Source organism: Tamandua tetradactyla, chromosome 21, assembly GCF_023851605.1.
Source record: "Tamandua tetradactyla isolate mTamTet1 chromosome 21, mTamTet1.pri, whole genome shotgun sequence".
Lineage (NCBI taxonomy): Eukaryota > Metazoa > Chordata > Mammalia > Pilosa > Myrmecophagidae > Tamandua > Tamandua tetradactyla.
The window spans coordinates 46,198,502-46,223,473 of record NC_135347.1 but is presented as its reverse complement, the minus strand read 5'-3'; the positions used below and the strand labels follow the sequence as shown (position 1 = coordinate 46,223,473).

General features: G+C 34.3%; 1 long non-coding RNA gene across 3 annotated transcripts in view; it reads right to left on the bottom strand.

Annotated features, from left to right (window-relative positions):
• The window catches only part of LOC143665361 (uncharacterized), a 125,355-nt gene that overhangs the window by 43,497 nt on the left and 56,886 nt on the right, over window positions 1-24,972 (bottom strand). The window contains exon 3 of one of the 3 annotated variants that reach the window (XR_013166910.1): window positions 8,033-8,124. The exons of the other annotated variants lie outside the window; for them this stretch is intronic. This is a non-coding gene — a long non-coding RNA (uncharacterized LOC143665361). The remainder of the gene's footprint in view (window positions 1-8,032; window positions 8,125-24,972) is intronic. 3 annotated transcript variants of the gene reach the window in all.

Sequence of the window (24,972 nt, the reverse complement as noted above, 5' to 3'; positions counted from 1 at the left end):
ACTACACACATCCAAAGGAAATGAACTAGAAAAGACAAAAAACAGTACTTCCCAAATTTCAACAAATCATACACAAATGTATGTTGGCATAATTCAGAAGGAATAAATGAAAAGCTTACAGTTAATTGTCATGGAACGTGAGTTTTAACGCCAATATTTATAGTCATATTTCTTTGAGAGTGGTCATGTTTATTAAATGTGCCATTTATGATAGCTAGTGCATGGATGTATGTAGGAAAGGGTCAGAATCTTTACCAATTTATTTTCAGCAGCTATTTTATTTATTCATTGCTAAGGTTGATTAGAAGAGAGTTTGAAATAAAAAAGAAAACTATGTATAAAACACTTAAAATTTCCTGATAATGTCTTTTTATTTCAACTTTATGTCTATGAATTCCAGAAAGTTTTTTTTTTTCAATCTTTTTTTCAGGAAGATAATATAGTAGTTATTTGGTTAAGTTATAATGGAAGACTTCTAGGTCAACTCTTGTGGAAAATGCATATATGAATTTAGAAAAGCTTAGAGACCAACTTTCTAAATAAGCAAACAAGTAAGATTTACTATTAAATTTTCTAGGTATTAAATGTGCCTAATTTTAGACATAGTAAATCAGTGTTATTGTCTAATAATATCAATCATATGTTTTCATTTCCATTTTGATTCCAGGGTCAAATCCAGTATCCTAGATTGCATTTCCTCTTATCTATAATAGTTCCTCAAATATTTCTATTATTTTATGACCAGACTCTTTGGAAGAGTACTGGACAGGTCTTTTATAGAATTACTCTATTTGGTTTCTTTGATGTTTTACATTATTAGATTGAGGTTATGAAATTTTTACTTATTATTGTTAATGCTAAACTTGAGCATTTGGCTAAAGCGACCATTAGGATTCTCTATGGTGGAGTTTCTATTTTGTTACATTTGAAATTACTGAATATTTTGTGGGAGATGCTTTGAGACTAAGCAAATACCTTGTGTTTGGATAAACTTTCAACCATACGTTTTAGCATTCATCAGTAGATTTGAAATTGATGATTAAGGGGTTGCCCAAAGAAAAGAAATGACCATGTGATAGCAATTGATAGGCAGGGCACCACACCTAGAAAGGGGCAGGGCAAAAGAACTCCTAGAAGAGAGAAGAATCAGAGAAGGACCTTATGTGGCTAGGATCTCCAGTTGTCTTTGCACCATTTCTTGAAGAGAATATTCTCCATTGAATAGACTTGGCATCACTGTTACAAATCAACTGGCCATAGATGTGTGGGTTTATTTCTCGACTCTCAATTCTATTCCATTGGTCTCTGTGTCAATCCTTATTCCAGTATCATACTGTTTTAATTACTGTCATTTTGTAGTAAACTTGAAATTAAGAAGTATCAGTCTTAAAACTATTCTTTTTGTAAAGATGGTTTTGCCTATTGGGGGCATTTTGCAATTCTGTATTTTCCATTTCTACAGAAAAGACTGTTGAAAAATTGATAGCGATTACATCGAATTTTTAAATTACATTAGGTATTATTTACATCTTTACAGTATTGAGTCTCCCAATCCACGAACTTATGGGAGACTTATCATTTATTTAGCTCTTCTTCAATTTCTTCCAACAATGTTTTATAGTTTTCAGTGTGCAAGTCATCACTACTTTGGTTAAATTTATTCCTAGATATTTTACTCTTTTAGAGGCTATTATAAATTGGAATTGTTTATTTGATTATCTTTTCAGATTGTACATTGCTGGTATATAGAAGCACAACTGATTTTTGGCTATTTATTTTGAACTCTGAAATTGTACTGAATTTGTTTGTTCTAATAGTTTTCTTGTGGGTTCTTTGGTTTTTCTTTATATATAATCATGGTCATCAAGGGTAGTTTTACTTCTTCTTTTCCAATTTGTGTGCCTTTGATTTCTTTTTCTTGACTAATTGCTCTTACTAGCACTTCTAGTTAAATGTAGAATAGTAATAATAAAACGGGTTTTCTTGTCTTGTTCCTGATTTAGGGAGGAAAATTTCAGTCTTCCACCACTTCATGTAATGCTTACTGTGTCCTTTATCATGTTGAGAAAGTTCCCTTCAATTCCTTGTTTTAAGGGTTGTTTTATTATGAATGTATATTAGATTTCATAAACATCCTTTCTGCTTCTATTCAGATAATCACTGTGTTTTCCCACCATTATTCTGTTAATGTAGTATATTATACAGATTGATTTTTGTATGTTGAATCAGACTTGCATTCCTGGAATAAATGCTACTTGGACATGGTGTGTTTCAGCTTCCTAGGCTGCTTAAAGCGAATGCTATGTAATGGTTTGACTTAAACGATGGGTATTTATTAGCTTACAGTTTTGATGCCTACTTATAACATTTTCATTTTATTATTTCTTATAGTTTTCAAGGCACTACTGAGACTACTGATTTATTCTCTCATGTTTTCTATCTTTAGCACCTAATATTAATTATGTAACTATTTTAGACTTTCTGTCTCATTGGTTTTAACGTGTCATATTTGTGTCTGCTTTTGATGAGTACTTTGTCTCTTATGAGCATCTTTTTTCTTGCTTTTTCACTTGCTTTGTAAGTTTTTGTTGAAAGCCAGTCCTTTTTATAGAACAGCAGAATTTGAAATAAATAGCTTTTATGCTTGGAAATTAGCATGCCTTTGTTTTTGTTGGACATTTAGTGTAGGAGGTGTTTGAATTAATCTAGTTAGGAATTTGGCTGGGTTTTAGATCTCAGCCAAATCTACAAGTACTATAGCCTTCAAATTCCTATAGGGATATATCATATACCCTTTGCATTGTGCTCAAAATGGGATTGTTTTATTGATCTTGTTCTTCTCTTGTCCTTCTCCCAGCAGTATTTTGCCATTTGTTATTCAAAGCATGTTATCTCAGCAGTGTGAGGTAGAGAAGAGGGTTATTTCTCTGCTGCCTGGATTAAGCTCTAATGTTAAGTATTCATGTGTTTGTAGATCTTAGGAGAATAGTGTTTATTTGTTTTTCTCCTGTCCCTTTCCAAGTGTAAAATTGGTCACAGCACAAATTCCTGCCCCCCCTCAGCATTAAGATTTAGTTTTCCCCTGTCCTCCTCCACAGTTGCAATGAGTTTTCACCAGTGACCTAAGGACTGGTGAAAGTGCTTGCTGCTCTTTTTCACCACAGATGAAGGCATTTGTTAGTATTTAGGGAGTATTTAGGGGAGAAGATTTCTTGTACCTTCTGTAGGACTGCTATTCCTCTTCTCTAGGCCTTTATTCCTTTCATAACGTTCTTTTAGAGATCTGTGAGCTCTCAATGGGGTCCATAGAAAAAGAAACAGCACAAAAATATGGATTTCCACAATTTCTGAGAACCTCAAAAGTTCCATACTGTCATATATGGCCATCAATGATTATTCTAAGTTATTATTCCAGCCAGGCTTTCAATACTGTTGTCTAGTTGGACAACAGCACAAAGTCAGCTCTCATGTACCCTCTCTCCCCTCCCTACCATCTTACTTATGTTGCTGGTGATTAGATTGCTCTACAACTTCTGCAGCTTAATGCATTTGAAAAACTCATTCATCTGAACTTAGTCCAGCTCTTTTTTTCATTTTAAGGGTGAGGGTAATGTTCTTCCAGCTAGCCCAAAGCAGAAGCTAGAAAACCAGTGCCAGGACTTTGTATTGTAAGAAATATGAAGCTAAGTTGCCATCCCTATTTTCTATAAATCAGTTGACTAATGGTTATTGATATGATACAGGTCATGTCATTTGTATTTTATGAAACTGAATGAGGCATTGAAGAGAAAAAAATTCTAAATCTTCTGTATATCAAGTTTTTGCAAGATTCAAAAAATCAGGGAGCATGAAAGATATATTACCTTTATCCTCATTGCCTTATGCATTATATTAAATGTAATGAATATGTATACAGCTCCATGCAAATCTGTAATAAAGATTTATCATTATATTCTTTAAACAGGCAAGAAATGTTGAGCAAAAAGAAAGTGTTCTACTAAGAATTAGCACTTATAATTCAACTCTAGGACAGCTTTAGGTCATATATTCCAACTATCATCAAGCTCATATACCCTTAGATTCATTCAGCTCCATTTATAACTCAGGAGACCTGGAATGCTATTCTAATAGCTCTATGAAGCTTCCAGCATTTGCAGCTCTGGCAGAATGATATTAAACAAACTAGTATTTTGTAAAGGGAAACTGGTTATAAAGTGATTTTATAATGCATGCAGAGTTAGAAATGGAATGGAGTATATTTTCAGAAAGTCTATTTTTAGAATTTGCTAATGCAACAAACATTTTTTTTATCCCAACAGGTTAGATGATTTTATTTAAATAGCTTATACTTTTAAAAGAAATTGAATGCTTGATATTTTCTCTTACTTGTTGTTGTTCATGAGGAATTCCCCTGGCCAAGAATTTCACTCAGAAAACATGCTCTACTTGTATACAAAGATACAACTGAATGACACTGATACTCTATTTGGTTTCTTTACAGAAATGAAGGTTTATACTGACACATTGGGTGTATTCAGCTTTCTCAACATAGTAGCATTTTTAAGTTTCTAAAATGTAAAATTCTTTCTGCTTTATTGAAAACTCTATTTTGTAAATATGAAAACAGCATTGGAATTCAAAAATAAGCTGTGATATGATATGAATGCTTGCTTTCCTAATTTATTGTGAAGATATAACACACCAAGTGACTATGAAAATTCTTAGATTTCAAAAAATCTAAGAATTTTTTTAATTGTGGGCCTTAAAAATTAATGCTTTAGTATTTTATTTTAGAGTAAAATAAGTTATATTTTAAAATGCATACTATTGAGTTGATCTAGAGTGGTTTATTCATTTTCAGATTTGGTGTGTATCATTTTATATTTGCACACAGATCTATAGTTTATCTGTTTCTAGTATTCTGAGTTTAACTTCAAGCTTTCAAATTAGACATCAGTTTTTCTACCTTAAAAATTGGTAATACTCACTAGGTAAAGATACTACTTCCATATACAAAATACTCCACAACATTACCTAGGCCAGTGTTTGACCAAACAACTGAACACTATTCTTAGCCAAATTGACCTGTAATATTAAGTATCACAATGTCTCTATACATGGTTTCTGCAATTTCCTTCTTCTAGAATGTGTTATAGATAACCAAGAACCTAAAATTGATGAAATAGGAATTTGCCTGCATGGGTAGGCATGTCTGTTACAGGAGGATATAATCAGGAGGGGACAGTGAAGTGGGTTCTCCCCGTGTTATGCCGTGGAACTCCAAGGAGTCTAAGATTTCTAAGTTAAAATATATATATATGGGCTTCTGGGTATTCACAGAATTAATTTTTTTTGAAGAAATAAGAAAATATATTTCAACATTTTTAAACTTGACTCATGACTTTTAAATATTTAGACTTATGGTTTGTCGACTTTGATGTGTATTCCTGCTCGAAGTGCTGCAAAAGTTAGAGACCATCCTGAAAGTCAGACAAGTGGATACCCCAATATATAGATGCATCTGCACAAAGAAACTTATTACTCAATTGGAGCTTCCTTGAAGAAAGTGTATAAAGGTTGGAAACCTCAGGTCATTTACAGTCTTATTATTCTTTGAATCACATTCTTCACCCTATCCTCAAATCCTTGGTTTCCTTAGATTGGGGGAAAATGTCCTGATCATATTTGTTCATGTTAGGTGTAATACTGAAGAGTGATTTCCATTGAATGTTCTCCCCATTTCTATGCCCAGCAGCTACCATAAGGTAATCATAATGCTCTAGCTCTTTCCTAAGCTTCCTAAAGGATGGGTAGGCAAATCAATACACACTCCTAGGGAGTGGGATGCTGCTCTCAGAATAATGTGCTTCATCCTAGCACTTATCCTACTTTCTCTAAGATGATCAGCTTGAAGTTGGGTTTTCTCTGTGTTTGACTGACCTTCTATTTCCACATGTAAGTGAGGTGAGCAGTTTTCTTTGACTTAAGAACAGAAATACAATGTTTCACTTTCACTATTGGGTGGGGTATGTATGTGTCTCAGGATGTTTTTAGGCTCAAATAATTTTAAAAATCCCAAATTAGCTTCATTCAATAATGAAAATATTTATCATTTTATATAACAAGCTGTCTAGATATAAGTGGTTGTGTTTTCACGCAGATTTTTTGGGATGTTTGGACTAATCCTTAGATAAATGATAAACAGAACATTTATCAGCTCTTTTTTTTTTTTTCTAAGCATCACATCTATGACAAAACAGTACCAGAGGCAGAAATAAGCCCACTTCTTCCTTGGGCATCTTTTTCCATGAATCTGTTTTAGCACAGAAGAATATTCTTATTCTAGCAGGATTTTTCTCATCTCATTATTCATGCCTCAGTCAAATACTTACAAGGAAATGGAACCATCATTATTAGTTTAGATTAATTATCAGCAAACTTTTTATAGAAAAAAAAGTCATGGTTCTATTAGGAAAGATGAAGGAGTGTGGATGGATACTGTTTAGAGAGCCAATAGTATCTGTTATTCTCCCCCAATTGTGACTTTTCAGCAATGCTCTTACTTTTCTTAGAGTCACATTCTTCAGCTATTCTCAACTTCTTGGAGTTCCCACAAGAGATAATGCCCTGTTCATGTTATGTATTATAATTGGGAAGAGATTTGCATAGGATGTCCTGCTCACCCCTTTGCCAAGCATTCTTTGATAGTGTGTGGGTCTGTTTTGTCACCCAGTTCTGCAATCCAAATATATCTGGTTTCATAGGTTAGGAAGAGTAGTGCCCATGGAGCTTCATTTTTTCATCACCAGAGGATTCACTTACATCCATGTCTTGATTTTGGATGTTGTATTTTTTTAATTAACAGCAAATGGATTTCCCCCCCATAAATGCTGGTTATCATGAAATGCCTCATTTTCCCACAAAGGGCATAAGAAGAAAAGGATGTGTGCAGGCAGCACTCTAAGTGGCTAGTTCTTAACAGTTAGTTGCTCCAATGCCCTTGGTTGGGCATTCCGCTATGGGATTCCATGTCTTCCATTTGCTATCCTTACTCATGTAGGAGAGACAAGGTTTTTTGGTCTTCTAACTATTTTCAGTGCCGCAGTACAATTATTCCTGACATACCTACTCCAAATCTGTGATGATCAATGGAAGCTTTGAAGCTGTTAGGCATAGGTCTCATTTTTGAGAAGAGAATCAACCTTGATTAAAATGTGGTATGTGCAAGAAATTCAGAAAGAATAAACAGTATCATAAAACTCCTTTAGTTCCTGCGTTGAGTTAAAAAAAATAGTTATTTGTAGCAGAAGACTAAGATAGATGAGGAGTATATAAAACCAATTGAGCTAAATAAAGAGTCATGTTAGCTGATCTATTTGGCTGGGGCTAAAGTCCTAAGTAAGATGAAACATAGTGATTATGCTCTTCTTTATCACACGTTTCAGATGCTCATCTTATCCTTCCTAATATTCAATGTTAAAAAGATATTGAGACGCTTGTTTTATACAACAATATCTAACCTTCATGGTTTATAGTTTTGTTTGAGAAACTGAGCTGATTCTTAGTAACTAACTTTATAAATGACCATTTTTCCATTTATCTACCTTTACTTATTCTTGCATACATGTAAACTACTTCTCTCTCAGCCGCTATTACAAATTAATGCTACAGTCTCCTGCAATAATCTTCTGCATGCAAAAACTTCCACCCAAAAGTTTTCTTTCTTCCCTACTGCCCTCTTGGTAAAATTACGACCCAATAAATTTACACTACGAAAAGTATAATGCATGATTCAGTCATGGAAAATACTAAAGAAATCATCAAATATGATATCATGTACTTATGCTAAGTTCCTCTTATTCAGGTATATCTGGAATGAAGAATGTATCAGAAGACTATTTGAAAGAGAAATCTGGAGTCTACAATGAAAAAAGAATTCACTGTAAGTAGAAAGCATATGGAACATGGGCCAACTTTAATGACAATAACTTAGTCTGTTATGGGAAGAATAATTTCAAACAAAATATGGAACCTGTAACTCCAGTGATCCTTTTCCTCCCTGAAAGGAAACTTTCCAGGAGTCTAGGTGGAAACATTTTCTTCATATTTTCTCCCTTGGAAACGCTGAAATGCAAGAGAGCCGAACAGCGAAGACATTTCACATACGTTTGCATTTGTATATTTGTTATTTCTGTTGGTCATCCAACCATTGAATGGTGTTGTGTGTGGAAATATCCAAGTTGATAAGTTGTGGTGAGGCGATAATAACTGCTTCCCCCTATAGCAGTTAAAAGTGATGTGAACACACATCGTTTGTAATTAAGGCATAGGCATGTGACTGAATCTCTGTTGACATATCTGCAACAGACTGTCATGGGACAAGGAATGTAGGGTAATCTCTCTCTCTCTCTCTCCCTCTCTCTGCATGTCTGTCTGTCTTTCTCTCTGTAGCCACAGTAGCAGTGATTGCAACCACCTGATGGTTCTGCATAAATAAAAACAATGGAAAACTAGCATCTAGTTTGCAGTGGAAGTAGCAGCAACAGTCTTCTTAATATATCAATTTTTAGTGCTATTTTGGAATTTTTCTAGAGCAATAACTTTGAAACCTGTTCTCTAAGCTTCTCAAAATGTGTGAGCTAGCCTGAATCCTTTTAAGTTCTTTTTCTGTTTAATCTCCCAAGTGAGCCTTCTTTGCTTTCAAATATGAATCCAAATTGTTACAAAACTATAGAACAAAGGAGAAATTTATAATTTGCTCTTTCTTCATCAAACAGGATTAAATGCAGTTTATTATTAACACACTACAAATTATTCTGAATCAATAAGAGCTAGAAATATTAGTTTACATATTGGTTCTAAGACTAGTAGCCACAATCTATGATAAATCAGCAGAACAACACTTGTGGTTTCAACTAGTATATCTTGGTGGAATTGTCTCAGTGAGTAAATCCCCCCAGGAATAATTCTTCATAAACATATTATCTTTTTTTCTATTAGAGAAATTGTAGGCTTACAGATACATTATGCATATATAAATATATAAAATACAGAGTTCCCATATACCACTCTTACTAACACCTTGTATTACTGAGGTATATTTGCGATAATTCATGAAAGGATATTTTTATAATTGTACTATTAACTATAGCCCATCCTTTACAATAGTGTTCACTGTGTTGTACAGTCCTCTGTACAACAATGGTTGTAACATATATATGTCTTAAAAATTCCCCTTTTCATGACATTCACATATGTACTTCAGGGCTGTTAATTACATTCACACTGTTATGCTACCATTAGCACCATTCATTATCAAAACTCTACAATCAGCCCAAATAGAAATTCTGTACAATCAGTGAGTGTCTTTGCTTTAAGTGGCTTTAGTGAACTAGTCTAAATTGGCACAAAAGGTGGCAGGCAAGAGCAGGGGCTTTGGAGGCAAAGGGAGATGTACCTCTGTTAGGGCAGGCATAAGCAGCACTGACAGTGCCTTCTGTGACTGCAGAAAACCTTGCAGCCACTGAAGAAGAGGTAATAAGCTGACAAGTGGTGAACAAAATTTGTTTATGAGTAGTGATTAAACAGATCCCAGGAAATCCTTGAAATATTTGGGGATGTGAGAGAGTGGGACTTCAAAGAGAGGAAAGGGGTGCCAATGACTTCTCTGGTCTGGATTAAAACTAGACAAATCCTCTTTACTACCCAAATTATCAGAATTTTACTTTCGATCCTATAATCCCTGCATTAATATATGCATAGAAATGTTAGGGTGCATTTGTTAGGGGAAAAAAATGTAACTGAAGAAATAAAGAAAGTTTGCTAATGAAAGATGACTTCTTATCACAATCTTACAGTGCTAAAGAGTCATTTCCTTCAGAATTAATTAACAAACTTTCATATGCCAGGCTCTGTGCTTCATACGGTCTTCAGTGGCACATAAACAGATACATGAGGGATGGTAGGCCTGGATGTGGCAAATGGGTACTTGAGATGGCAGGGGATGAGGGAGTGTTCTGGGAAGCTTTGAGAAGGATGATTCTATAAAGGAGTACCGATGGAAAATGAAAATAGCTGAGTGCGCAGGGAAGAGTCTTGAAACCAAGAATAGAAAAAAAAAACAACTTTCAAAAACCTTGATTGGTTTTGTTGCCAAAGTGGTTTTTGATGGCTGAAAAATTCATATTTGTATGAAATACAAAATCTATTAACCTACTGAGCAGTTTGTAAAAAGTTCTATTGCAGATTTTTATTGTTCTAGTCTGTGAATTGACTTTCATCATACTGTCTTCTCAAATGAATAATTTTCCTGTCTCTGCTCGCTGTTTGTTGGATCAAATAATTGGCATTTTGATGACTATTTTGAAAGTGCAAATTCTAGTGCTTGACTGAGCTGTTTCTGCCGCATCCAGGCACGGAAATCGTGGGAAAGCCTTTTCCATTTCAGATTCTAATTCAGATCATAAATCAAAGTTTTGAATATAAAAGATTATGAATAGGGTAGCCTTGAATAGAGTCATAACAAACTAAATTAACCCATAAGCGAGAATGGAAAGCTAAGGACATCTCTCAATTAGAACTATCTGGCTGTTAAAATGAAATTTTGGCAGTTAGTGAATATACAACAGATTGCAGAAAATAAGCCCCATGAGAGCTTTATTTGACATAAACACGAGTTTCTCATATTTATTCTCATAAGCTGTAGCTATGGTGATTTCAATGACTTTTTAGCATTTTAGAGATATATATAGTCTTTTTTCCCCCAAAAGTTTTACTCTAAAAACCTATATTTTTTCTTAAGATTTAACTTATTTTATTTAATTTTAGTTTTCTTTTGGATAGCCTTTTATTTTATGTAATATGCTTAAAAGTGTATTCTAATATAAATCCGACATCTTTCAGTTTGTATTGTATTTCCAAAATTAAATTTCATTTCTTTTAAAACATGTTTGACATATGCAATATACTTAGTTTTTGCAATACAAGAATAACATTTTTTCCTCAATGTCAACTAATCAAAATTTCTCTTATCTGTATCCATATACTAGTCAAGAATTCAGAAATTGAGTTCTTGTATACTTTGCAGGTGTATTGACAGGGGGTGATAAGAAAAAAACTAATTTATAAGTAAAGGGTGTCTGCTCTTTGATAAAGTAAATTATTTTATCATTGGAATAAAGACATTTTTTCAATCATGCAAATCCTTTCTGAAGTAAAGAAAGTTTGTATATAAAGGATATAGCAAATCAGTATCTTATGCATGTCTGTTCATTCTATGTATAGCTTTTCTTAGAAAAATGACTTTTTTTCAGACAGTAAGGTTTCTGTTTTTTGTCTCTTGTCTTTGTTTTTCTCTAATTATTTTCATTTCTGATTCTTATACTAGAAAGGAAGAAAGATAAAACATAAATACATAATAAAATATGCATTTCAAATACAAAATTCTCAAGATGCAGATAGTGGAATAAAATATTAAGCAAATTGCCTTTTGAGGTAACATACAAGTCTCACTGTCAGGTTTACAGGTACTCTACAGTAGTTATAGAACTTTCTAGAAAAGATGAAATATTTTTAAACTCTTTCCTAAAAATATATTCAGAATGGTGTTATGCTTTGAAATGTAAAAATTCAGGCCTGATAGTTTCCATGCTATCAATATTTTGCAAGCCCAGATGAAATGTCAGAAATTCTACCCCAATAACTTGAGAAATTGAAAGTGTACATGTGTATTGCAGAAGTGTACATAAGTTTAAGTTGATGTGAAAGATATCTGATTTGACGGGATTTTTAGAAATCTGTAAAATGATTATAGGATTTTATAAACCCTTCAACAGTCAAAATTATTCTTTCCTCGGTTGTAAAATGTAGGGAATTATGTAAAATTCAAATTAGAAAACAAAAGTATCTTAAAATCAGTGTCTATTAACTAGGGCTATTCCACTTACATGTGGGGCATGGAATTTTGAATAACGGTAATTATAAATTAGTCTTATGAAAGACAATAGCTGAAAATAAGGCATGCATAATTTATATTCACTCATCTACTTTTAATGAGAATACCTTTATCTGAGCTGATGTGTTCATCAGAATCTTTGGAGAAAATGCAAATACAGGGAATAATCATTACTTTGGAAATGTGACTACAAATGGAACTTTTTTAGGCTGCAAAGCATGACTATTTTATGCTTGAAATATGTTTATTAAAATATTAAGGCTAGTTATCTTTTAACTCTGATATTGCCATTTGCTAATACCTTCTGATGTTTATACTTCGTTAATAAGAAGTCTATTAACTTTTCAGTCCTTCTCTTCAGTCATTCATTCAATCACTCATTCAATAACCAGTTACTGAGGGACTCCTTGAAGTCTGTGTTTCTTTCCATGAATCTGAAGTAATGATGTAGAGAGTACTGGGAATAACAAAGCAGAAAGATATTGGGAAACAAACTGACTGAAATATTTGAGTATAATCCTTCTTAGAAGATATTGCAAAGAGGCACCAAGATCTGCTGATTTTCATTGCCGAAGAAGGACAGGTTTGATCTCAGGGAACAGAGAAGCTGGAAGTCAAAGTCTGATAAAAGAAGAGAAATTCTGCCAACAAGCAGTGCTCTTGGAAGAGGACCCTGAACCTCAGATGACAATCTCAGTCATGGAACTACCTTTATTTCAGTCTCATGAGACTCTGAGCAGAAGACCCAGGTAGACCTGTAAACAGATTCTTGTTGCACAGAGCTATGAAAAAATTAATTTGCATCATTTTAAGCTGCTAAATTTGTGGTAATTTGTTACACAGCCATAGAAAACAAATACACTAGAATACTAGATCTAAACAAATGAAAAATTCATTTGTATGCTAATGTACCAACTGCACTTAGTCATGGAATTTAAATTGGTTGAATAAGGTGATGTGAAAATATTCTTGAGTCTCTTATAATTAATGTGATTGTTTCATTTTTTTTTTCCAAAAGCATGCATTCCTGAATTATTGTTTATCAAAGAATCACAGAAAACTTAAACATTTTAAGTGAACATTTAACCTTTTAATAGTAAAATTCTAGAAGGATATAACAAAATAAACTATAGTCTTTCTCCCTTTCCCTCTCCCCCTTCTTACTGAACAAAGGTCATGGACACTGGGGATTCAAAGACAGAAAGAGTTTATTGCTAGTTGCGTAATCGGAGAGCAGATGGGCTAGAGGCCCAAAATCTGTCTCCTCAAACTCCAGTAATTCTGATAGTTTTAGTAGAGAAAAAGATGGGCAGGGTTTAGGATAATGAACCCAGTGGCCCCAGATGATGTAATTAGAGGTAATCTAATATTGGGCATGTATAGATTGATTACATGTTTAGTCACAGAATGTGTGTAAGAAAATGGCAGAGAGGTAAATGTGACTTGAAGTCTAAGCTACTGCACATCAGACAAGCCCACTTTGGCTAGATCCAGTCTCAGTTATCAAGATAACTTTAGATTTGGGGTGGGTTAGTTCTTGGCTGACCCAAGACCCTTCATTAATAAACATTGGGGGCTGTCTTTAGTGATTACAAGACTCTAAAGTTTTTCAGAACTGGATAACTGGGTTCAAAGGAAGTTTAGTCACAAAGGTTTTAGAGTCACAGGGGCAGAAGATATGGGCTATGCAATCATTACTAAAGATCAAAGGAGCTGAATTAAAATTTAGAGATTTCAGGTATTTCCCTCTGTCTATTCCAATATACCAGAAAGCAAAAAGGAATATCTATATAATGATTCAGTTATCAAATTCATCTCTTAAATCCTGATGTCTCAGTTACAATTCCTCCCTCTTATTTGATAAATATCTCTCAATCTTGAAGGATATTTGGGTGATGACTCTGCTTCAAGGCTGAAAAGGGGCATTGTTGTTAAAGGGGAAAGGGGTGAAATGATAAAGCCAGTTGTTATTCTTGGAGAGTCCAGTATCTCTGGGTTTCAGAGCTTATCTGGCATTGGAACAATCTGGAGCTTTCAAGTCTCTGAAAAAGAAACTTAATAAGTAAAATTTTATAGAGCACAGGATATCTTTCAGGGTTTCCAGGAGCCTGAAAACCTGGTTGAAGTTTTCCATATTGTGGCAGTTTACAATATCTGGGTGAAACTTGCATAGGAATAACCTCCAGAATGACCTCTCGACTCAATTTGAAATCTCTCAGCCATTAAAACTTTATTTCTTTATCCCCCTTTGGTCAACTAATTCACTATGCTAGCCAGGCTCACCCTTGGACCTCATGTTTCACAATACCAGGGCCAGTTACATCCTGTGATGCCAAATCCAGTTATGCCCTATGATGACAGAGCAAGTTATGTTTCAAGCTGCAGGGCCAGGCTTACAGTCTTGGAAATTATGTCCCACATAGGGGAGAAACTCAGAGTTTGACTTAGAGTGAGACTACATTTGTGCAACAGCAGCGATTTTCTGGAGATAACTCTTAGGCACTAACATTTGTAGGTTCAATTTAGTATTACAGAAATAAGTTTCATAAGGGCAAGCCTCAGAATTGAGGCCTTGGCATATTAAATTGGGAGCCCATCTTGCTTAAGAAAATGTTTGAAATTCCCCAGGTAGGGAAGCTTAATAGTTCCATTTTTCCCAGTCCCTCAAGAGCTTTTGCAAATACTTTTTCATTTTATTACCAAAATACTCTGAAATGCATTGTTGTACAACATTAATTTGTACAGAACTTTAAGATTTTGTTCCTTATTCCATGTTCTACAGCAAATAAAACTGAATTAGATTGTTTAAGAGATTAGACAGATTAAATTAAATAGTGTAAATTTTGGACAAAATAAACACTTTTTTTTATGTCACGCAAAAGTTAAAGCTTTAAAATACAGACAGTATTATTTTTTACCTTGCATGTTGATTAACTTAGTAATTTAACCAGATTAGTTTCATCACATCTTTAATCAGCATTTGATCATTTCCAGTTTTTTAAAACATTTGCTGTATGGATATATGCTGATTTTCAGAGCTGGAGAAAGAAACCTGAGTTTCAGGTGTCACACACATATTTAAAGTTCCAGGGAACTACTAAGTTATATAAAGAGTAAAGCATTTCAGAATTTAAAGATAAAAGTTAAACTTACAGTCTGAGCTTTAATTTTTATAAGCATTTTTAAATGAAACTACTTTCAGAAATAAAAACATTAGAGAGTTTTTTATACTAAGAAACCATCGCAGAGGTTTTGTTGTGTTTCACTTTTACATATTTGTCAGGGTTATGTTAATTTACAGATAAAAACTAACATCTATTTGTCTTGCCTTTTTAAGTCTTTCCATGTTATAGAGAGTGCTCCCACCTATAGCTGACTACAAATAGTTTTAGTGAAGTATTAGAGCACAGTAGTGCAACTGATAATTTGGTTGTTTCTATGATCTGTAGCTTTTTAAGAATAACTAAAACTATAACTAACAATATCATGCTATTGTTCAACATCTTACAGATTAGTACCAGGGTATAACATGCATAGTAAGAACACTGTCATGTTTTTAGTAATTTTATGCATTCTAGTATTATTTTATCACTATAATTTAATCAGCAACAAGATAGAAAATCTCTTTGAAGCACTGTAATATTTCCCAAATACCTCCTATGCAATAGGTTAAACTATTTTAGCACCTTACCTATAGAAGGTGAAGGAAGAAGTTATTTGTAAGTTTTTCCCTTAACATTGAGAAAACTAGTTTTCTGAAGTAAAGGATGATAATGCCAATATAAACATTAACAAATCTTTGTTTTCTAGACAGGGTAGTCAGATGATTAAGAAAAACATTTTTTTTCTTAAACTTTACATTAAGAACAGACAAACAATCCACATTATTTTAACAGGGAGAAATCGAAACTTTAATTTTCTATGAATACTGAGTTTGACACAAAGCTTTCTCTTTTGAAATGTATGATAAATAGATATTAAATTTTGGTCAGCACTGACAATGCAGACAGAAAGCTTTTGAACCTGCATACTTCCTTCCAATCACAGTATTCATGAAGAGGAGAAGAGACAGAGCTACCACAAAATAAAGGAAGAAGAAAGAAATTTATACTTGGATTTAGAACACAGCCAGGCATCTATATACTTTATATTCAGAATACACAAGTGATTATTTACAATATGCCTAAAATCTCTCAGTCCAATTCAGCAGTACCTTCAGAGGTCATAAAAGTCCCAAGTTTGAAATAAAATCAGCTTTCTGATATTTAAGAGATTTATAGCTAGAAAAAAAGCTCAAATTTTCAATAACTTTGTTTCCAACTGCTAAATTATACCAGTGATATATTAGTTTACAAAGTTAAGTTATGACTTCTAAAAATACTAGTTCAGAGCTCTATTTATTTAAATGCCTCTTTCTTATTTAGAGGACTTACAAGTGTCATCTCTTCTATGAGGTCTTCTTCGGTCATTCTTTATTTATCTGCTCTTTAAATTTTCCAGCATTTTGACTCCTTATTACCCCTGTCTTATATGATACCCTAGCACATATATATTCTAACTAGAATGTAAACTTTTTGAAGCTAAGAATTAGCTTTTCCTTATTTATGACAGCATTTACTAGCAGAAATATACTGATTGACATTAACAAAGCCACTGCAAATACAATTCATCCACATGAATGATGTAACAAATGGTCAAGTAACCAAAAAAATAAGACAGATTCTTTGAAATCCACCTAATCAAGGTTATAAAAAATATTGCATTTATATTTCTTACTAAACTTAACTGATTTCTTGGAGTATATTTGAAACATTAGCGTATTTTAAATTTTATTATGCTTTATATAAGTGCTACTATTACCAGGTACATTGCTCAAATTATGTAAGTTAACTTATCTAGTTAGGCTATGTTTTTTTCTTTTTTTTAAATTTTTTGGTCTGGGAATCAAACCCGGTTCTCCCACATGGAAGGCGAACATTCTATCACTGCAGGACTGTGTACCCTAATTAGACTATGTGAAGAGGAAGTTTGAGAATGTATTTATAATACTAACTTATTTTATCAGTAAGCTTATATAGATTTAGGAAGGACACACTCAAACAGAATAAAATTGCATTTGTTCAATTCAAAATTTATCATAAAATTCCTTTTATCAAAAGTTGAAAAAATCTCCATTTTAAAAGTATATTGACTATCAAGTTCTGGAAAATATACTGCAATTGTTTTATTTATTCCAAGCCTAAATCCAGAAAAATTTTCCTTATCTCTCAAAAATCTTTAATTTTACTTACTGAAATTTGGTAGTTAGAGTTTATTCAGTTACTCCTATCCCAAGGCTATTTATATTTTGATAATTATCTGATTACTAGTTACCATTGCAAGGTATTATTGGAAAAAATATTATTAACAAACATAGCCTATTCTATAGCACTTTTTTTTTTGCATGCTTTATAGGAGGGGTCACATTTTATTCTTTTTCCATGTGAGCATCCCGTTATTGCAGCACCATTTGTTGAATTTTTGTTTGTTTCTTGTTTGTTTTGTTTTTTGGGGAAGTACCTGGACCGGGATCTATAGCATTTTTATGCTGCCCATTCCTAATCTCCAGGCCCCAGTAAAAAAGAATGCTAAACCACACCTCTCCACATCTTTCTGTGCTGTCCCTCCCCCATAACTGCTTTACGCTGTTAGACCTTCAGACAAGGATAAGTTGCACAGACATAATGCAGCCTAGCTTGTGGAATTTTGAGAGTTCCATATGCCCTTTAACTATTTCCAATTATTAGATTTATTTTACTAAAAGCTGTGGTCAGGACCATTGGAAAAGATCTTTGCTTTTTCCAGAGGCAGCTTTCTGTCGCCTTAAGGAAATTCCAGTGGTGCTTTATTTTCAATATCCAGGTTTGTTTTACAGTAATTCCAAAACCGAGGTTTTGAATCTTGCCATTCAGAGTTTTTCTTATTACTCTTTTACTGCAGAAGTACCAACTTATATAAAATTTATATAAAACCACTATTTCTTTCTTAAGCAATTTCAGTAGAGCTTTTTGAAAGAATTTTTGCTACTTTGTTATTACCGTCTTGAGGTATGAGCATATACATTGAACAGGCAGACAGGCAGATAAAAGTTAGTTACACAAGAAACAGAAACACAGAAATACTTTTGAAAAGGAAAAATAAAGGATTGTGTATATTATCTCAACCCATTTTTGTCTTTTTGCGGAACTATTTTTTTTTTCTATTTTTTGTATGGCCAGGCACTGGGAATCAAACCCCAGTCTCCGGAATGGCAGGTGAGAAGTCTGCCTGCTGAGCCACCGTGGTCCACCCTTTTTTATATTTTTTATTTCTATTAATTTATTTATAGGACAATTGTAACTGTAATATCTTTTAATTTAATTGTAATGGCAGTATTTTCATTTTAAATCATTGAGGCCAGATTATGTTACAGAAATGAGGCCTTCATTATAAACTCAACTGAAACTTCTTCAATTCCTATACAGCCAAAAGTTTCTCTTTTTAAAGAATTTCCATAATTAGTAACCAGTTAAGAACATTTGACCAATGCAAATGCAGGAACATACTAAACCACAAATTTAAACACACACTTAACACTTATTATATTTAAGTACCACACTAATTAATAACGAGACTGAACACACCAACTAACCATTAAACTGGCACTTAATGCTTAGCAAACCGATTAACAGTTAAAGAAACGTTAACTCTTACTTTACCAGGTAACACACTGGCTAGCAGGCCTACTTAATTTCATTGAACACCACTTAATTGTTGGATTAATTCAGGGCTTCAAACCACTGTATAGTACAGTACCCAAAAAACAGATGGTGTAGGGGTTAGAGCAAAGGAGATCATTCTGGAAGTATGACCCACACCTTGGTCAAGGGAACTCGAACTGTCTCTTTACTCCCCGATTCACTTCTACCCTGATGACCCAACCCACTCACCCATTCAGATGTTGGGACATGGAACTGGAAACAGTTTCTAGCTCTGAAGCTTTTTGAGGCATCAAAAGCTTTGGGAGTGCCAGCAGGAAAGAGAAACCGTGGTTGCCAAATCGGCCCAGCAGTCACAAAAGGCTTGGTTACCTGGCTTACTTGCCCCGCTGGGGCTCCAGAGATTTGGGCCTTCATCCTAGAGGGTCGCCAGATTGTTATGGTAAAGGCTGTAGATTCTTTTGCTCAATGAGCTCAATAACCAATTCCTGAGGCACTGTGGTTTCAAAGAGAGAAAGAGTTATTACTAGTCATGTAGCAGGAGAGCAGATGCCTAACGGCCCACAATCTGTCTCCGCAAACTCCAGTAATTCTGATAGTTTTATTAGAGAAAAATATGGGCAGGGTTTAGGATAATGAGCACAGGCCCTAGATGATGAAATTATAGGTGATTTAATTATCAAGTATGCTCACATTGATTACACGCTTAGTCACAGAATGTGTGTAAGAAAATGGCGGAGAGGTAAAGCTGACTGGTAGGTTCTAGTCTAAGCTACTGCGCATGTCAGGCAGGCCCACTTTGGCTAGATTCAGTCTTGGTTCTCGAGATAACTTTAGATTTGGAATGAGTTAGTTCTGGGCTGACCCAAGACCCCTCATTAATAAATAATAGGGGCTGTCTTTAGTGATTACAAGACTCTAAAGTTTAAAAACTGGATAACTGGGTAGAAAGGAAGGTTAGTCACAGGTTTTTGCAATCACAGAGGCAGATGATAAGGGCTATGCAATCATTATCAGAGATCAAGGCAGCTGGATTACAATTTAGAGATTTCAGGAATTTCCCTCTGTCTACGCCAATATGCCAGAAAAAGAAAAGGATTATCTACATAATGATTCAGTAATCAAAATCATCCCTTAAATCCTGATTTCTCAGTTATACCATCTCTATAGAGCTTATCCGCCATTGCCATGTGCACTTGAGATGACAGCACGCCTCACTTTGAAAACCACACCCTTATAGCTGATGGGAGAATATATTATTTCTCAGAGATCATGGGCCAGGAAAAGATGTTAAAAGCACTGATCTTTAAATTGGAATCATATATAACTAACTGACCAAACAAGAAGAAATTTCATACATTTCCTTTGCTAAAATAAACTTAAAATGATTTAGATATTTTAAAAACCTATACTTAAAACATATGTGTATTTGTTTCTTAGAGTCATTATATTTGCATATGATTGTTTCCATTTAATTGGCAAGTTTCCTCAACAGATTATATTAATTTTTAAGTCTACGTTGTGATTTACATGTAAATGCAGATTAGATCTGTGCTTCTTAAACTCACTGTCTATGTAACGCTAAAGTGAGCCAATAGTCTCTTTGTGCTGCTTTTGTAAAGAAGAAGTTAGGATTTAGGGAGTGATTATAATTACTGAACCATTATGTAGATATTCATTTTTACTTCTAGTATATTAGAGTAGACAGAAGGAAACACCTGAAATCTCTGAACTATAATCCTGCTGCTTGGATTTCTGCTAATGATTGCACAGCTTCATCTTGTGACCTTATAATTATGAAAACCTGGTGACTGACCCATGATCCTTATTGTACTCCCTTTATCCTTTTCTTTTCTTTTCCTGTTTTTTTTTGTTTGTTTTTTTTTTTTTTTTTGCATGGGCAGGCATCAGGAATCGAACCCAGGTCTCTGGCCTGACAGGCAAGAAGTCTGCCTGCTGAGTCACCATGGCTCACTCTCTTTTCTTTCAGTAACTTTAGAAACTTGTAATCAAAAGGGCAACCCATATAGAGGGACTTGAATCAGTCCAAAACTAACCATTAACTTGGCTCTAGCACAGCTCCCCTCATTTACATTTGTAAAGTGTTTCCTTATATTTGCTATTGAGACAGGAGTGACCCCATCCCCCTTCCATTCTGCTTATATTTGCTGTTTAAATGGTAAAGACTCCATATCCCGTTGTTTAAATCCATAAAAACCTTGAACTCCTTAGGCTCTAGGGGACAGATTTTTTAGCCCAATAGGCCATCTAATCTCTTGGTTCTCACATAGCAATAAGCTCTTCTCTCTTTAAAACCCCAGGTCTCAGGAATTGGCTATTTGACGGCATGAGGTGGAGAATCCACTGCTTTTGTCTGGTACCATTTACACATTCAACCCTGCTTTGTTATTACACCAGTTACATATTGTAAGAGGGGCCCCAAGGTATCAAATAAAAACAACCTGTATTAAAGAAGGAAAAACTGCATATATTTTGGATGAAGCACTGATGAATAAATAGATGCCTCTTTAAAATTGATATCACTATTTACTTCTGTATTTCTTCTAAAAGCAAAGACATTAATATTCTCATAAGATGAATATTAATATTCAAAATGTTTAAGGTGCTTTCAGCCACATGGGAAGCTCTTGACCATCACAAAATATATTCATCCCAGGCACTGGGAAGCATACTTAGCCCATGGTATAAATTCAAGACTGACTCTCACTTAAACAGGGAGAAAAATCAATAGTACTGTTAATAATTTTTTTCTTTGAAATAGAGCATTGCTGAAAATGAGAAAAATTTAAAAGTCAGTGTATGTAATAGTGTAACTATGAAATTAAGAATTAACAAATGCTTATGATTGCTAAATCAGTATATAGATATTTCTTTTTTACTTTCTAGGTGTATTAGAATAGACAGGGAAAACTATCTGAAATCTCTGAACTGAAATCCAGCTGTCTTGGTCTCTGATAATGATTGTATAGTCTTTATCTTGTGTCCTGTGATTGTAAAAACTTTGTGACTAACCTTCATTTGTACCTATTTATCCAGTTGTTCAACTTTAGAGTCTTGTAATCACCAAAGATAGCCCCTAATTTTACTAATGAAGGGTCTTGGGTCTGCCCAGAACTAACCCACCCCAAGTGCATTATCTTGATGACTGAGACTGGATCTTATCAGAGTGGTTCTGCCAGGCATGCACAGTAGCTCAGACTTTAACCTACAAGTCACCTAAACTTCATTCCGCCATTTTCTTTCATGCATTCTGTGACCAAGGATAAACTCAGTCTGCACATGCTCAATAATCAGATACCTCTAATTACACCATCTGGGGCCACTGTGCTCATTATCCTAAATCCTGCCCACCTTTTCTCTAATAAAACTATCAGAATTCCTGCAGTTCAGGAGACAGATTTGGAGCCAATAGGCCATGTGCCCTCCTACTACATGCCTAGTAATAAATTCTTTCTCCCTTTGAAATCCTGGTGTCTCAGGAATTAGGTTATTGAGTGCATCAAGGAAAAGAATCCATGGCCTTTGTCAGGTAACAATAGTATACTCAAAAGGTGTATTTACCTACCCACTTTCAATTATTTTGAAATTTATTTCACATCATAGGACTGGTTCAATAGCTATTTTAAATTATCTACTAAATTTTATCAATTAACTTTTCTAGTTCTTAAGAGGGCTTTGGTGTAGGTTCCATAGGAAAAGAGAGTTGAAAAATAGAGGGGTAAAGGAAGCTTTCCACTAAGCAAAGCTGTATATTTTCAAACAGAAATCTTCACATTCCCTGCTTTTCCAACTGGTACCACCTTCTGACAATCTTCTCTGACCTTTCAAAAGAAGTTTAGGCATCTCCCTTTTGAACCCTGGCAGTCTTCTTCATGCATCCTTCAGTGTCAGGCCTAATGTGAGGTTCTCCTTTAACTGGAGGGGCTGCGTACATAATTTCTACCTTCAAATTGTGGGTAACAAGACCAGCGATGTATGCAGCAGTGCCAGTTGACCAATCTTTATTGAAAATATAGTGCAGTTCCAATGAAAAGGAGGAGAAAAAGGCAAAGAAGCAATATATGGCTGTCTTAAAAAGTATGCTAACCTGTAATTTTTTTTTTTAACTTATCTGGCCTGGATATAAGAATAATAGACATCTTAGATTTCTTTCTATTCCATATATGTATTGCACTATGAGGTTCTACTCGGGATTGGTACAAGACCCTAAGATAACAGATCAAGTTTAAACCCCATCTCCCTTTTCCCAACCCTTATTAAATCTGTGCTAGCAGTAGGTGTTCATCTCATTTAGAAATAGAATCTCACAGAGTCAGGAATTATCATATGGATAAATAAATTTACAAAATATTTAGGAGTTACCATTTCTACTCATTTTCTTGAAGGTTTAGAGAATTTCAAAGCAGAAGACTCAAATTTATACTAAATACATTGTTAGCTTTAAAGCATTAAGAATTTTGTTGGTTAAAGTTGATATTTCCAAATCTAAATGGCACTTTGAAAGGCAGGACAAAAGAATGATTCTTTAACATTTTGAAATTCATCATAACGATGTAAGTGTTTTTCATCTTTTTTATATTCCTCAAACACATAAAGTGACCATAGTTATTACTGGGAAAATGCTTAACAAAATAAAATTGCTGGGTGCAATTTTATTGGTGGCAATTTTCTGGGTGGTTTAGATTGTTTGCCTACTATGTGGGAGACCTGGGTTTGATTCCTGGACCATGAACTCTCAAACTAAATGAGTCAAATAAAATAAAATAGCTAAGACTTCAAAAGGCATGAGTTCTTGCATATGACTATTCACTTTCCTTACAACTTCACTTGAAATGATCATAATATCTACAAATATGTTTAGCCATGTAGATGGTTAACAATAATGAACATTGCTTAACATTGTTAAACATTGATGAACATTTCAAGCCTTTGGTTTTCACTTGAGTTATTTAAATAATGTATTGCTTTATGCATGTCCCTTTAGTTATCTTATTATAATGACAAACCCATGAAAATTAAGGGGGTGGCATTAAATTCTACCAAACAGGGTTTTTTATAAGTAAGCTTTGTAAATAAAGGGAGAAGAAAAATGATTTTTGGCTTAGATTGGTTTGCAATTTAAACATCATCATTGATTAAAGAAGTCTGGGTATGTGCTAACGTGTTATTAAGCTAGTTTTGTGAAAAGCTTGTCAGTCAACTCTGTGAGAATAAGCTGATAGTTGTTAGAGTTCCTGTCTTCTTTAGCACTTTTAGCTCTGTTATATTTTAGGCAGAGAATAAAAGTTCTTTCCATACCTTGCTTTCTAAAAACAACACAGTGGGTGGGCCACGGTGGCTCAGCAGGTAAGAGTGCTTGCCTGCCATGCCCGAGGACCCGGGTTCGATTCCCGGTGCCTGCCCATGTTTAAAAAAAAAAAAAAAACACAGTGAAGTGAGTTAATTGTACTTCTGCCAACTAACCTCCAGCACGCATACCCACATGCAGCCACAACCTCCCTCTCCCCACATATATACACACATACACACACTAAAAAATAAACCTCCACACACACTTGTTCAGCTTCAGATGAACTAAAATCGATACCTGCGTCACTGAAGAGAGACAGAGAATTTCTCAACATTTTTAGCCCTTTTGCAACTTGGAAAAAATAGAAGGAAAAATCTGTTAACATGAACTTTAAAGATTTTATAGTGAGTACAGAGTAATGCCGTTCTTGCTACTTGCTATTTACGGTCCAATGAAAAAAATGTAAAAATTATTTTAAAAGCTGGCTTGGAAATAATATTTACTGACAATGCTAGGTAATGGAAAAAATATTTCCTTTCCTGTTTTAAGTCTTTGAATATAATATCGCAAACAGCAGAGACTCATTTATAGACATGACAGGAAAATTTTTGGCTGACCTTGGTGTCTTTGAAAAGATGCTAAATTGCTTCAAGGCTACATATGGAAATGGCTAACAGTGTTTTCTATTATGTCTTACAATAAAGAAAGCTTCTAATGAATGCAGGGATTTATTTCTTTATAGATATGATCTATATACATTTTGTGCACAAGAGTAAATAGGGGTGGAGGGCTTTGTGACGATTGCTCCAAGCAGCTAGAAAGAGATAGCAATTCTAGACACTGTTCTTTCTCTGCCTCCTCTCACTTAGGCCCAGCTCTGTCATTCTGCATTTCTGAGTCTCTGTGGGCATTGCAAGCATAGTTTTTAGAAGCAGAGAAATGGAAGAGAGAATATTGTGTCTTTTCCTCTA